The sequence below is a fragment of the Perca fluviatilis genome, chromosome 6 (assembly GCF_010015445.1).
Source record: "Perca fluviatilis chromosome 6, GENO_Pfluv_1.0, whole genome shotgun sequence".
Classification (NCBI taxonomy): Eukaryota; Metazoa; Chordata; class Actinopteri; order Perciformes; family Percidae; genus Perca; species Perca fluviatilis.
In genome coordinates, this window is record NC_053117.1 from 30,378,992 (window position 1) to 30,395,948 (window position 16,957).

The 16,957-nt window shown below is 42.3% G+C and overlaps 1 long non-coding RNA gene across 1 annotated transcript; it reads left to right on the forward strand.

Annotated features, from left to right (window-relative positions):
* The first annotated feature begins 8,172 nt into the window (after positions 1-8,172).
* On the forward strand, positions 8,173-8,828 carry LOC120559990. The gene is made up of 3 exons (XR_005639398.1): positions 8,173-8,393; positions 8,636-8,699; positions 8,790-8,828. It is a non-coding gene; the product is annotated as an uncharacterized LOC120559990 (long non-coding RNA).
* Positions 8,829-16,957: the final 8,129 nt, after the last annotated feature.

Here is a 16,957-nt window from a genome sequence, read left to right on the forward strand (position 1 = left end):
ACTGCCAGTGGTGACCATGGCTCCAAAGGACAGTCTGCACAACCAAAGTCCCCATCCAAACCCAAACCATACTGTCCTCACTGCGACAACAAAGAACACTTCCTGAACGCTTGTACAGAGTTTAAGAAACTGGACACAAACCAGATTGTGAAGTGGATTACGGATGGACAGCGGTGTTGGAAGTGTGGACGATCTCACAAGCCTGAGGGTTGGCACCCTCAAGCGACCATGCAATACCTGTAAAGAGCAACACCCTAACAGTACTGCATGATGCAGTCCAACAAACCCAGAGGAGGTGTCCTCATGGTGACTGCTCAGACTACAAAAGTGTACCTGGATAGACCAAGCAGATCCCCCAAGGTGATGTTGAAAGTTGTGAAAGTCTTACTTCATAATCAAGACCGAGTACTGGAAACCTATGCAGTGCTAGACGCGACGGCTCGGGCGAAGCATCATCTTGCCACACCGCTGTGCAACGCCTGAACCTCACCGCAACAGCCTGAAAACACATTTACCCTTCCGAACTGTTCACCAAGACGTAGTGCAGCTTCACGGTGCCTCAGTTGCTTTCCGTGTCTTCCCGCTAAACCTGAAAGGAAGTATCACTATCGTCAGGCATTCACCGCTGACAACCTGGGACTATCCGAACATTGTTATCCAGTGAGAACTCTCCACGCGGAGATATAAGCACCTCCGAAACCTGCCTTTGCCTCCTGTAGACCATGCTCAACCTCTTCTGCTAATTGGATCTGACATGCCTCATCTCTTGACACCCATAGAGCCGGTGGAGTTGGGCCCCTCAGGGGGGCCCATTGCAGTCCACACCGAGCTCGGCTGGTCACTTCAAGGTCCCACCAGTACCGACCAAGTTCCTGCATCTAAGCAGCAGTGCCTGTTCACAGCGACAGTTTCACCTACCTCTGAGCTCTTTAAGAACGTTGAACGTCTTTGGCAAATAGATACACTGCCTTATCTGAGCGAGAAGCAGGTGACCCGATCGAAGCAAGATCAGCAAGCCTTAAACCTGCTCCAGACATCCACTGTCAGGGTCAATGTTGGACGGGTCCGGAGATATGCTACGCCGTTACGCCCGGCGACGACTCCACCACTCTTCAAGCTCCTGTGGGCGGTGTTGCCAAGTCTTCGTAGCACTGAGAGGAGACTTGCTAAAGACCCCCAGCGCGCTGAGGTCTATTGTCAGGAGATCCAGAAGCTAGAGAAGATGGGCTATGTAGCAGAGATACCACCCGAGGCAGTGACATTAACATCAGAATCGTGGTTTATACCTCACCATATGGTGCGGCACAACAACAAAGACAGGATTGTCTTCAACTGCTCCTTTCAGTATGAAGGAAAGTCTCTCAACGACCTTCTCCTTCCTGGACCTGCCCTAGGCCCATCACTACTAGGAGTCCTCATTCGGTTCCGGCAGTACCCAGTTGCAGTGAGTGGTGATATCAAAGGTATGTTCCACCAGATACGTCTTCTGCCAGCCGACCAACCAGTTCTACGCTTCATCTGGCGAGATATGAAGAGGGTCGAAGAGCCAAAGGTCTACGAATGGCAAGTCCTGCCATTCGGCACTACGTGCAGCCCTTGCTGTGCCATCTATGCCCTGCAGCGACACGTCCAAGACACAAGTGAGTCCAACAGCTATCTTGTTGATTGTGTTGAACAGTCATTCTACGTGGATAACTGTCTCCACAGTACTCACTCAAAGGAGGAAGCAAAGGATCTTGTTGATGGTCTGTGCCAATTACTCCACACCGGGGGCTTCGAGATACGCCAGTGGGCTAGCAACGTCCCGGCAGTCATAGAACACCTTCCATCCGACATCAGATCCGAGAGCAGTGAGTTATGGCTGTCCCAATCCAGCACAGACCTTCAGGAGCCAACTCTCGGGCTACGATGGGATTGCCTCCGTGACAGCCTGAAGTACAAACATAGACCCGTAGAGAGAACTGAACCAACGTTGAGGAACGTTTACAAGGTACTTGCCTGCCAATATGACCCGCTAGGTTATATTGTACCATTTACCACCAGAGCCAAGATTCTAGTTCAGGATCTTTGGAGGGAACAAATTGGCTGGGATGACCCGATTCAGCCACAGAGCCTCCGTGATAGATGGCTTGCTTGGGAACGGGAGATTCCAGACCTCATCCAGATGGAAATCCCGAGATGTTATGCACCAGCGTCTACAGACTCACCGACATCCATCAGAGATCTGCACATCTTCTGCGACGCTTCTGAGAGGGCTTACGGGTCTGTTGCTTACTTAAGGACAGAAGACGCTCAGAAGGAAGTTCATGTCTCCTTCATCCTGGCCAGGTCTCGTGTGGCGCCAAAGAAGCAGCTGTCCATGCCACGGCTAGAACTGAGTGCTGCGCTTACCGGTGCTCAACTAGCCAGCATCCTCCACACTGAGCTCACCTTACCCATCAGGAAGATCACACTCTGGTCTGACTCCACCACAGTTCTACACTGGATCAAGTCAGAATCTTGTCACTACAAAGTCTTCGTGGGCACACGTGTGGCAGAGATTCAGGGTCTTACAGAGGTGAAAAACTGGAGATACGTGGATAGTGCAAACAACCCTGCTGACGACATCACAAGGGGTAAGACCCTGAAAGAGTTGTGCCAACCACATCGTTGGCATCAAGGCCCTGATTTCCTAAGACACACAGAAGATCACTGGCCGACTAACCCATCATCCCATCCAGCAAGAGATGACAGCGAGTTGAAGAAACCCTCCTTCTGCGGACATATGACTGTCGACACCTGTCCTCAACTCCCTGATGTCAGCCAGTTCTCCACATGGAAGGACCTCATGCGGACAACAGCACGGTCCCTTCACGGGGCGGCCAATCCCAACTCTGACTCACCCAGTGAAGCAGCTGACTACACCAAAGCTGAGAATCTGCTATTAAAACAGGCGCAGTTGGAGTCATTCCCAGAGGAGGTAAAGACTCTCATCTCTGATCGACCCATACCAACCTCCAGCCGTTTGGGTTCATTATCTCCCGAGTATGACAAGGATACAGGACTCCTCAGAGTCGGGGGGAGGTTACGGAGAATGGAGCAGCTTGAACTAGACACCATTCACCCAATCGTGCTAGATCATAGGCATCCGCTGACCAACCTTATCATCCAGGATTTTGACGAGACCCTCCTGCATCCTGGACCGGAAAGAGTGCTGAGTGAGCTACGTCGTCGGTTTTGGATCCTGCGGGGGAGGGAAGCAGTCAAGAGGTATCAGGGTCGCTGTATGCAATGCCAGACATGGCGTGCCAATCCTTCTGTCCCTAAGATGGCAGATTTGCCACCTGCTCGCCTACGCCTCTATAAGCCACCCTTCTATTCAACTGGAGTTGATTGTTTTGGCCCCTTCACAGTGAAGATCGGACGCCGAACAGAGAAGCGTTGGGGCATTATCTTCAAGTGCATGACAACTCGCTGTGTACATCTAGACCTCCTGGAGAGCCTCGACGCTGACGCCTTCCTGATGTCTTTACGACGATTCATAGCCAGAAGAGGCAAACCCTTCGAGCTCCTGTCCGATAATGGAACAAATTTCGTCGGTGGAGCTCGGGAGCTACGTGAGGCCTTTGAGGCCATGGCCCCTCACCTGAAGGAACAGTTGGCCAAACAGCAGATTGATTTCTGTTTTAATCCCCCCAGCGCTCCCCACTTTGGTGGAACATGGGAGAGAGAAGTGAGGTCCGTGAAGACTGCTCTCAGGGTCATACTTAAGGAGCAGTCAGTGCCTGAAACAGTGATCCGCACAGTTCTTGTGGAGGTGGAGGGCATCCTGAATGCTAAGCCCCTTGGCTATGTCTCTTCAGACATAGCTGATCCGGATCCCATCACACCTAATATCCTACTGATGGGACGCCATGATGCATCACTTCCCCAGGCCGTTTATGACTCTAGTAATAAACCCCTTGGGAATCGTCGATGGCCGGCACAGCCAAGTTCTCGCGACCATTTCTGGTCCAGATTCATCAGCCACTATCTGCCCAGCCTGCAGGAGAGACGAAAGTGGCAGAAAGATGGGAAACGCCTCAAACTAAATCAAGTGGTGCTGATTGTGGATCCTCAGCTTCCACGAGCTTTATGGCCTGTTGGAAAGGTAACAGCTACTTATCCTGGAGCTGATGGACGGGCGTCCGGACTGCTGCCATAAAAGTCAAGGAACGGACATATATTCGACCAGTAGCCGTCTCCGGTCCAGCTCCCAAAGCTTGAAGACACTACGGAAACCACCTACCTGAGTGGTCTTTCTACCTTGGATTCGACTGTCTGTGTAGACAGTCGGGGCGGCTGTGTTAGAAAGCCCACACTGTTAATGTATTGTTACATTGTTAATTGAGATAAGTTCTATTCAGTAATAGCCAGTTCTCTGTTAGTTTCTATATGTCCTCCGTTCGCACGTACCAGCGCCGTTCGATACTATTGAATGCACCACATGTGAAACGCCGCGCGTTACGCTAGTTCTCCGGTGGATATATATTGTAATCTCCTTTGCCTCCTTAACGTTCATCTACCTCCCTGGTTTATTGCTGTGTGTAAATGACATAAGGTGAGATTAACAACATTATACTGTCTGACTGGATGCTAACGTTGTGTACTGTTTAGATGTGCATCAGTTAATGCTAACTCTGTTATTGTTATCAGCGTTGCTAAAGCTAATAAGCTAAGACCAGCTGTCTGTATGTATCGTGTGAGATAATTTGTGTATGTTACATGATTCCCGTGGTATACTTTAGTACTGAATACAGTCCTTCGCTACCTTAGTACCTTTATTATGTTAGTGTATATGTATTTGCATTACCTATGGTGATTGCTATACTGATTGTTACTTTGTATTATTACAGACCACAGCCAAATAAATCAACCAAAACAGGACATCTGTATCCGTGTTCTTTAATGGGAACACTAACACCCCACACTTTGCCACCCTAAACCAGTTTATTTCCTGGAGACAACCCAATATCTCCTTTTTATCCATATAGTGACTGCAACCAGTGCAAAACAATGGTTTTACAATTCCAAGGGACCTCAATGGCCTCTTTAATGTATATCTGCTTTTTAACACCCCCAATACATACTGCAGGGTGCGGCTAGGAATAGCTGTGTAGCAAAGAGCGCATGATTCCTAATGCTGTTCACCTATCTGGCACAATCTGGTACAAAAGGGATCACTAAAGATCAGAATGAAAAAGAGAAAGTTAGTCCATTCTGAAATTTAGGAAGAGGTTTTTATGAAAATGCTCATATTATGATTTTGGGCTTTTTCCTTGTCTTCGGTTTCACCAAGAATACAAGAATACAAGAGAGACAGGACATTACAAACAGTACATAGCCAAGACGGCAAGATGGACAAAACAGGCAATACATTTCATGGAACGTGACATTACAAAGGTTACATTTAAAAAAGTAAATAAGTAAATATATATATACAGTGTTGGGAGTAACGGCGTTATTAACAGCGTTATTTTTTTAGTAACGGAGTAATCTAATTAATTACTTTTCCCATCGTTGCAACGCCGTTATCGTTACTGAGAATGTAAAGTGGCGTTACTACAATTTGGTTGAATGAAGCCTGAGGTGAAGGTGTCAGGCTTTGGCAACACATCAGCTGCCTGGAGAGAGCAGGGGTGAGGATGAGGACACCGTTGCAAATGCGATGATGATTGGCTGGGTGGGCGGATGCCCTGCTCACGCTGTCTCACCGCACACTCTGACTACCACTAAACACAAAACAGCGACAATGGCGACGAGCCAGGGAAATTCAAAGGTAGCGTTCTCGAACTGGAAGTACCGGCACTACTTCTCGCTCATTGAAATGAAAGGCAAGAATGTTTATGTAACATGCACGCTATGCCCAGGAAAAAAGACTTTATCCACGTCTGCCTCAAGCAACTCAAATCTTATGACCTTACTTCACATCAACACATGCTAACACGACACTTGTTGCTGCTGCTAACTTACAGTGTTGGTCATCTTACTTTAAAAAAGTAATTAGTTACAGTTACAAATTACTTCTCCCAAAAAGTAATTCAGTTAGTATCTCAGTTACCACATTGTAAAAGTAATTAGTTACTCAGCAAAGTAACTGTGACGTTATTTTTTATGTTCTATAACGCTATTACTTTCTATAACATCTTCAAATATGTTTATATTAACTGATTGAAGAATAAAAACACTATATACAGTATTTTAGAACATTTGGTATTTAGGATAGCTCTGAATGACTCAGACTCCACAGTGGACAGGGGTAGCATGTTTTCAACAACATACCTTGCAATCAATGTGTTCAGCTTGGCCTTGGTCACCTGTTGCTGACCCGAAAAATCGAGCGTTGCTTGTTTTAACAGAGTGGCTCCGTCTCCTTTGCTGGAGCTCACGCTAGCTGCATTTGGGCTTGGGGTTGGGTTTAAACATTTTTGAAGGTGAGAACTTTATTTTGTGTGTTCATGAATGAGTTACGTATTTGTAAGGAGCATGCATTTGTGGTATGAGCAGCAGAGCTGAGTGTGTGGGTTCCGCCCATGAAAGATTTGCCAAATCTTCTCTGCCAATGCCAAACAGCTTATTCTGCCATTGACTCATTTGGTGTTTGGTGGATTGGAAGATTGAAGTTTGAAGAAACAAGACATATTAGCAATTTAACAATGTATTCATTTCACAAACAGGAGCCTCAGTAGCGTGGGGAAGAACCATACAACAGCCTGGCACCTCCTCCTCATGCTAGATGGACAAAACAGACAATACATTTCATGGAACGTGACATTACAAAGGTTACATTTACCAAAGTAAATAAGTAAATATATATATATATATATATATAAAATATAGCCTACTAAAAATGCTTGCTGTGCATAAAAATCTGCAACCTGGAAGTCTGCCTCACCCTACTTTCCATTCTTAAGTACGGTTCCCATTGTTATTTAGGACCTTCACAGCATTGGGGGCGAAGGATTTCTTAAAGATGTTTCTATTTGCTGTTGGTACTCTAAAACACCTCCCTGAGGGTAGGATTTCAAATTCTCTGTGTAATGGATGGGAGGGGTCACTAATAATTTTCTCAGCTTTGTTTGTAATGTGTTCCTCATAAATACTGCTTAAATGCCTTTGTGGCTTCCCTATACTTTTGAGCTATGATCACTATTCTCTGCAGTTTGTTCCTCATTTGGATGTTTAGGTTACCATCACTGCATGAAAAGTGGGATTTTCGTCAGTATGCGGCACTGTAGATTGTCGTGGAACTTCAGGTTTACGGCTGTACATGGCAATTTACAGGCAATACCGAAAACTGCCGTGAATTGTCGGAAATTGACGTGGGCCTTGCTTGGCAGTTGTCCCCCCATGACCCCCCCTTCCTCTAATTCTAGGGGAGGCTTTCACATGTAAATGAAAATGCTGTGAGCTATACAAATGCAAATCATGGTAGCAGCAGGGGGAGTTTTACCCCAGGTGACATTTTTCTAAAAGGTATTAACTTAATTTTAAGAAAATCTCTTAAAATTGATCAGACTCAGTATAGCCTAATTGTAGACTCTTCAATTTTAGCTTGAATTGATTTATTTAATGAAAGTATGCTAGATTAATTACTTTGTATGTCATTAGCAATGACCAATGTTATGTAAAAGAGATACACAAAATAATTTATTTCAACAATTAGTTTTACAGGCTTTGCCACAAAGGTAAAATGTACAACCACTGTGCATAGTGACATGACGACAGTCTTTGGTCTTGCTCATCCAACATTGTCTGGTGGAATGGAGACAGAGGCTCCACTGTACATTTTTCTAAGAGAAGTTTTCTGCTGACACCAAAACACTGAGCTTCACATATTCGCATATCAGCTTTGTCACTGCATGACGAGGTCCCAGCCATTTGTCTTCTTAAAATACTGGCAAATTCAGCACCATATTCACATGTCCATGGCATATGAAGCGGTTGGCTCTGCTGAAATTGCCTCATAATCTAGACTTCAATTGTCCTATTGTTATTAAGATTTCCCAGTAATCTATTTAAACTCACTGTAATTCACCTCCACACCAGTGTGTGCGCTGTTCGCGCCCTGCTGGTTAATCAGCTTCTTTTTGTTTCTCTATCACTCTGCCCCCCTCCCTCACTGCTTCCATTTGAAAAAGAAAAGCGGCGGGAGATGAGTCCGAGACATCCCAGAGTTAGGAGTTAGAGCAAAAGCTTCCGAAATATGGGAGTATTAAATATTTCAGGCCAACTGGTAAAATAGTTGTCTGTACACTCTGTCAAACTTCAATTGGAAACCCAAAGGAGTTGTTCAAGACGTTTGGAGCAGGTTTTTTCTCTCCTCCATGTCTCCTCCGGGGCTCCAAAGATGCGCTCACAGAAAAGAAGACAACGTAAGTATATGATTATTAATGAAACGGCGAGCTAGTCTGTACTGTTTATTAACTCTTGATCGTACAGTGACTGTCTTTGGATGTTAAACAGGCTACTTAGACTTGGCAGTAATGTTTTAAACCCCACCAAGTTTAAACGCGAGCAGTACAGAACTGTGGCTGCTTTCAGCGCCATTCATTACAGAGCTGAGCGGGTGAGTTGTTTTTATAAAAGTGTATTTTTATTATCTTGTAATTTACAGAAAGCAGTCGCCGTCTTCACAACTCTGAGACAAACTGTAGCAGGCGCTACGAACCGGAGCAAGGGTAAGATTTAAAGAATATGCTTTCATTGAATTAACTTCATTAATTTTTCTGTATAAGGACATAGATCCGTCAAACGTCAATTTTTTACAGACTAACCTCGCCTCATAATGAGGCCGTGACCTATATTTGCTCGGAGCTGTCTGCAAGTCCAGATTTACATGACGCTGATAATGACGCCATGTGTGTAAGTAATTTTTACTTTTTCATCTTTCCTTGTTTACTTTTACTGTGACTTATGTTTGTTTTTTTATTCATACCACTCTCATATAATTGTTTTCCAGCTGCCTGTAAGACATGACGAGACAGTACAGGAGCTTCAGTTAGAAACAACCAGATGTGGCATCGCGGGCAGAAGCTGTAGAGAGTTCAGCTCGGAGTCGGTCGAGAAGAAAAGAGGGTAAGATTAGATCCATTTTTGGTCAATGGTAATATTTTTCAGGTGTCTTCATAGATGTGTTGTGTCCGTAAGCAGTATATCGCGCAGTACTGATTGTCTTTATTGATTGATTTTACAGCTGCTGGAAGCGAGACAGAGTGTGCTGGCTGCGGGTGAGGTGGGCATTTGGAAGTGCGCCACCATAGACCTACAGGACAACGCACCACAGACGTCTGCAAAATGGACCGAATTAAGACCGAATGCTGCCGGTTACCTCCAGCTCCGAGGCAGCCGCGGGTTAGATGTGGACGGTGCTGCTCCTCGTGAGCGAGGGATATTTGTTGTGTGTGCTGTGTGTCTCCGATGCTTTGTACATAGTTTTTTCTGATTGCGTTTGTGTTCTCAATAAAGCTCTATCTTTGAATAAACAGCACGTTCCTGGCAAATCATTTTAATTAGGATAACCATGAAATGAATATACAACATAGCATGAAATAAATACATATAATACATAAATATAAAATATATATATATATATAATTTTATTATTATAATAATGGCCCAGGTTGACCAATAGCCTAACCCGTGACAGACATGTCAACCAATCACGAGAGATTTTTCTTGTTTAAAAGTAGTGGTTTCATCCAATAGCGAGTGAGGTAATTCCAGCCAGGCCAGACGTTCTCTGGACACAAGAGGTGTCGCTGCTATTCATATTCTAATTAGATCCTTTAACACCTCCGCGGGGGCTCTCCACATACGTCATGGTTCGTTTCCGACAATATGTGGCACAGACGAACGTGACGTTCACAGCCTGTAAATTGTCGATAACTGCCGAAAATTAGGGGGATTTCCGGGCGTTTACAGGGACGGAAATCCCACTTTTCATGCAGTGCATACCACATGATCATGTTAAAAGATAGGATGCTTTCCACTAAGCTTTTATATACAGTTTCCAGGATAATTTGGTTCACTCCGAAATTGTTAAGCTTTCGTAGCAGGTAAAGCTGTTGAGAACACCTCTTAAAGATAAAATCAGTGTTTTCCTTAAAAGTATGTTTGCCATCAATATATGTGCCAAGGTATTTAAAATCATTAACCAATTCATCTGTCCCTTGATCGTTATTGGCTGTATCCCCTCTATCCCATTTTGAATAACAAGCTCTTTTGTCTTACTGGCATTAAGCTAGTTTGACACCAGTCTTGTAGGGTTAACCCATGGTTGAAATATGAATGCTCTCTCTCAGTGTCCCCTCTCTGTAATAGGGCAACCAAGGTCATATCGTCTGCGTATTTAAGTAATCTAAAATGATCATGGTGGATTTTTAACTCATTCAAATAAATAGAGAAAAGCAATGGTGATAAGATTGTCCCTTATGGTGCTCCTGTATTTAACACACTTTCGTCTGAAACAATATTGCCAAAAACAACTCTTTGAGGGCGGTCAGAGAGAAAGTCTCTTACCCAGTGAATTATACCTCCATTAACCCCCAAGTCCACCATTCTCTGCAACAGAATATGTATTTGCAAAGTGTTAAATGCAGATGTGAAATCTATGAACAATACTCATGTCATACATGACATACAAACATGTCATACTTTAATTAAATGCATAAGAATTCTACGTCTGTTTTATATAGTGCTTTTGGTTTGTTTTGTGATTCTGCATGTCCATGTTTTACGTTGGTTTGGCGCAAAGCATGACATATAGAATAGTCGCCAAATATGTTGTGTAAATATCCTTAATTTCTGAAAAGGTTATTATGTGAAACTGCAACCTTTTTAAACTATGCCTCCAGATTCCATGAATTATGAACCATGGGCAAATTGATATATTATTGTGCCTCAGCTGTGGTATATGCTACTGTACAAGCTTCCAAAAAGAGCATTGTGCAGACAAATTGAGCATAGCCTAAATGTTTCATTTCTATAAAGTAATCCATCAAGACTGACACCCTTGATGGCTAAGGCTCCACTTATAATAGAAGGTTTTACACTCTCTTACTTGCCTGACTTGAAAGATGGAAATGATGGGTGGGTTTGTGTTGGTGCAAAATATTTGCTTTGCATGACTGGCCTTTTTCAGCAAATAGAGAAATCTACATCCATGCATGACTGTAACAGGTGCAAAACAATGTTATTAGGCAAAATCCATTAATCTTATACGTAACACAAACCTTTAAGGAATTACTTGTTAAAATATGTATGACACATTTTATTCGTACAATTTATTACAAAATGCAAAAATGCATGTGCAGTTCTATCTCACCTCCCAAAAGACCTAAAACTCATTATAGTAAAACAGGTGGGAAATTCCCAGTTGGCACAAGGTAAGAAAAATTCTTTTTGACACTATTAACTCGTGTAGAGGACCTGTAATACATTATCTCCCCAGCATGATGGTTATTGGCTGAGAAGTTGTCAGCTTTACTTCTTGTGCAACTGTCCTGGAGAATTCAAAATGAAGTGGGCAGTGCCGGCAAAATGGTGATAAAATGACAAGGTCTGAAAATATGCAAGACGAGGCCTGCCATTTCCCACGGGCTATGATGTGGAGAACGTGTTCCTTTTGATGTGATCCAGGACATACCATCACTGTTGAGTCCCTGTATATCCTGGGTGGAAGTGAAAATCTGGAAAGACCAGTGGGCCAGTGCAAGGCAAGAACACAGCCAGGGCATTTCATGCAAAATCTCTCACTTGAAAAGAAAACACCCACTCTTTGTTGGCATTGAGATCGTCTTGTGACCAACAAATTAAGCACAGCTAAAAGTCAACGCTGCAGAGCTAAAGACAGAAGACTGTAAAGAGCTAAGGGCAATGCTGTGTTTGGAAATGTACTGTTTGCACTCTGCCAATGTCATCAGGCGAAATCATTATCAACACAGATGAGCTCCACTTTTTTTCTCATTTCTTAGCTTTACAACAGACTGTTGACAATGATAACGGCCTGTGTGGTGTCAGCCCCGAAATGCTCGTGGGTGGTATGCAAGAGCTTGCAATGTTTTAGAGGTGGGAGGGTCTTTTATCCAAACCATATCATATTTTTCTGTAATCCCCCTGACATTTTTGAATATTTTATAATGTGTAGTGTCAGCCAAAATCTGTAGCACAAATTCAATAATCTGAAACATTTTGTGTTTTGCATCCTTTTTACTTTAAACAGATTTAATCTAGAATCTGGAGTGTTTGATTTCGAAAACTTCTGTTAAGGATTTCTCTCTGTGATTTGGATATTGGTGTGTGCTTCTAATAGCCAGGACACACCAGCCAGATGGCCGACGGTCGACAGAAAAGCCAGTCGAAATGATCAGTCTCCCCATATTGGTCCAAAAAGTGCCACAGAACACACCAAAGAGATGAGAAGTAATACGTCTCCATAACAGCAGGCGGCGCTAATCTGTATTGTTGCCCAAAAAATGAAAACCGGCAGCTGATTGGACGAATGTGTCACATGGTTTTGTTTTCTCCGGAAAGTCAAAGCCAGACTGTCATGGCGGCCGTTCAGAATACAATCTCATATTGTACTAAAATAGTTCACTGAAACATGTTTCTGAAAACATTTTAAGTGAGAAATAGGCCGTGCAGTTGCTGAATCTGTCTTCATTTCAGCTCAACAAAGGTCAGATTTTGAGAGACTCTAGTCACCTCATTCCGCTCGCCATTTCCGGGTGAGTCCCGACTGCCCTGCCTCCGACTGAACATGTCAGGTCGGCCAAAATGAAGGCCGACAGCCCCCCAGACTGACGACGGCACGGGACACACCGAACAGACTCGAGTCACTGACCTCGCCAGACTGTCCAACAGCTGATTTTCGGCCCTGTGTGTCCCAGCCTTTACTTCTAAGCAAAACCCAGGAACAAAACTGTGAAATATATAACATGAATTCAACAGTTTATGGTGCTGGTCCATAGCAGGAAATTCCTCAACACTAAAAAATGCTTGCTTGTTTTTGGAGAATCACTAATTCACAGCAACATTTTAGCCCCATTAATCTTCCTCAGACTTCATATTGGGCAGGTGACACATTACACAATCCTCCGCAGATATTTTGACTTTTCATAAAAGGAAAAGCATGTGGTGTCACTAATAGAATTAACAATGGCTCCTCTTTTTTTCAATTCTTTATTGTACTTTTCTGAAGATACAAAAATTCTTCTGTGCAGGTACATTGGAAGATGACATCTACTTGGAAACAAAGGAACAAATCCCGCGCTCTGCTCTTGCTATACCATTTATTTACAAAAAACTAAAGTTTTTTCAAGAGCAGAGTGCGGGATCTGTTCCTTTGTTTCCAAATTCTTTATTGTACAAATGTACACAAAAGTACATATAATTGTGTTATATCTATGTATAGAATAGACATTACAAAAACAGGAACAAAAGAAAAGACTATACCATAAAAAAATATATTTACGTAACATTTCATTTTATAACATTTCATATGATATTCATTTAAAAACTTAAAGGTCTTAATGGCTTTTTTGTTGTTATACAATGGCTCCTCTTTATTCAAGTGTGCTAGTAAGCAGTGACAGTGAGCCAGCATGCACAATACCAGGACCCTGAAACTGAAGCAGCTAAATACATTTCATCAATCGTTCATTTTAATTACACCTGTGGTTTTCCTACTTTGACGCTCCAAATGAAAAAGGCCTCTCACCTGCCACAGGTGTGATTCAATTAGCAATCAACAGTTTTTTTTTTTTTTTTTAATCCAACCTTTATTTAACAAATTCAGGCCATTACAATCTTCATTTAACAATTAATACATGGAGTACCAAATACAGACTAGGTATCCAACTATAACAAAGAGACAACTGAATTATAAAAAAACTAAAAACAGATAAAAGATAAATAAATAAATAGATGTCTAGTCCAGAACCAATACTTGTATGATCTGTAACACATCCACTGCTTGTTTAGTTTTTATACATTTCAAAGATTTCTTATAAATACGTAACTCATTCATGAACACACAAAATAAAGTTCTCACCTTCAAAAATCTACATTTGTGGGTAAACTGTTTAGATAAAATAATCAAGTTGTTATACATCTGGTCCCTTTTTTGTCCTCCATTAACACTCCCAATTGAATGTCCCCATAGCTCAAAGATGGTGCTTCTGAATCCTTTTCAGAAATCCAATTTCTGACCAAATCCCAAAAAGATTTAGTTACAAACAAATGTTCTAAGGTTTCCATATCTGAATCACAAAATATACAAATATTTTTGTCAATGTTAAATCTTTGTTTCAGAAACCTATTACATGGATATATATCATTCAACTCTTTAAAATTAGTTTATTTTGCTTTCTGTGAAACAGGAAGAGTGAGGTGTCTGGTTCTTATTCTCCTTACAATCTCTTCAGGATAGTCTTTAAAGGAAATAATACAGATGTAAGGGCACCCCTTATAAATTTGTTTGTGCATGTTATCACCTTAAAATCCAGTTTCCTCAAAAAAATTTGAAAAACTGAGACATTTCCCTTCGTTTGTGCCCTTCGTTTACACGCAAACGGAGAATTTGCCTCTGAAAATGATTATTTCTAAAAACGGCCAGAGTGGAGATTTGGGAAAACTTCGTTTGCACGTTTGCATGTAAACTGAGACAATCGGAGGTTTAGCCAGCCGAGGAAATGAGGAAGAGAAGAGAGAGGAAGTGATTCGTTGCTGTTGTTGCTATTTTTCGGGATTCTGATTGGCTAACATGGGCTTGAGCTTCTCGTTACACTGCCACCTACAGGTTTGGCAGGCTCTTGACGGCATTGACGGCACATATACATGGGTACGTGTAAACAAACATTTTTCTGAAAACTGACAGCTGTGCACGATGTTATTTTTGAAAACGGAGAGGTTAAAATGTCCGTTTATGAAAATAGCCAGCCACGTGTAAACGTAGCACAATGTTACGTCCACATTTGGTCCCTACAGAGGTCGTCTTAAATGTACACAATACTCCAAGAATAGTCTAGACAAATTTATTCTTGAAATATGCACATAGACACCAATATTTTTTGCCGTTTCACAGAAAAACTGCCAAAACATGCAGGGATTAATTTATTTAATTGAGCAGCTCTTATAGACTTTTTTAAATGTTGTCGGACCAAATGGATCAAATTCTGATAGTGAAACAAGTCATTTCGCAGGGATTGAGACGCTCAAAAAAATATATCCACTGATTTGCAGATGTCTCTTTTGCCATGTAAGTCTATGGAAAAAAGTATTTTGTAAATCCACTGTTTGGTCGCTGTGTTCAATTTAATTCAAAGCCTGGCACACTTCTTTGTGCTGGATTTAAAATGTTAAAAAATGTTTTATGAGGAAGGAAATGCATTCCCCAGGTTTGTTTGACCTCACAATGTGTTTTTTTGTGTTTTGGTGATTAACGCTGAATGTAAACACTTCTGTTTGTTTGTTTTTGAGAAAACTCCACAGGCACCCTTCAAGGCTTTTAGGCAAATTTTCAACTTGATTTATATGGAGTTATATTCCTATCTTTAATCAAGAGCGCATTCTTTCAATTTGAGAGCATTTCTCACTGATATTACGTTCAGATTTTGTAATAATTTCCCTCAAAACCTTGCTCTCACACTCAAATAGTCACTGCTCGCGCTTGGATTTGCTCTGCTTGTGCTCAAAATTTGTGCTCGCGCTTGGATTTTCTCTGCTTGTGCTCAAAGTTTGTGCTCGCGCTTGGATTTGCTCTGCTTGCACTCAAACTTTCTGCTTGGACTCAGATATGTTGTTGTTTGGACAGATTTCCTGCTCTCAGCTTTGAACCTTCTCCTCGCACTCAGGCTGATTCTGCTCACTTGCAAAGTTTCTGCTCTCGGATTTCTCCTGCGCGCTTGGATTTTTTGTGTGTTATAACCCTATCAAAAGTCAACAACCAATAGAATGCCAGCTGTAGTGTTGACCAATGAAATGATCCCAACCCTGTTGAGGGCGTGCGTCACTTTACTTTTTAGAACGTCTGTTGAGGGCGACTGCTCTGTAACCTGACTGTAACCAAGTTTATATATCCCCGCGCCGTTTATAGCTTTATTATAAGTATATGTCAACAATGTGCACAGAATGGTCGAGCACTTTCACCTGCAACCCGTCAGGAAACGGGAGAAAGCTTTGAAGTGGGACGTATGAAGTTATGTCCACAACTACGAGGGTGAGTAACATAACTTAAGCACCTAGCTAGCTAGCTAGCATATGGCGCTAGCATATAGCCTAGCTTGATGTCCAGAAACAAATATATGTTCTTTATTGTATAGCTAGCTAGATTGAACGACATATGACGGACAGTGTGTGTATATGTGATGACCCTACTTTGTATTTTTTCCTCGTTTGGTTAACCATTGTTCCTGGGATTTGGCTAATTTCATGTTAGAGCCAGTAGTAAAACATAAACTGTAATATAACTGAAAGAACACAAGAAACTGGATTGTTTGTGTCAGTTTTTGCATCACTGTTGTTTGTTGTTCATCAGAATTTAGTCTTCATTCCTTCATATAACATTAGTTTGAAAATAGATTCATAGCAATCTGTATAAAACGTAATGTTAAGTAAAATTATTATCACTATAATAAAAACAGATCTAGAAATGATATGGTTTCTTATTTGCTCCTTAAATAGCAGTTATTTGTTTAATTGATACAAAGCAAACTGAACTGAAAAAACAAGTATTTTGTTTTACTTTCTTTTCATCCAGGTGGGGCTGAGGGGTTTGACCCCTGTTGATCTGTGTGTCATATCACCAACCCATGATAGCTAGAATTCACCCTGCTACTCCAGATCTACCTACTGTACGCTGGCTACAGACTACAACCATCTGCTCCTGATCTACGCTGTAACGCGGCTTGCTACAGACTACAACCATCTGCTCCAGATC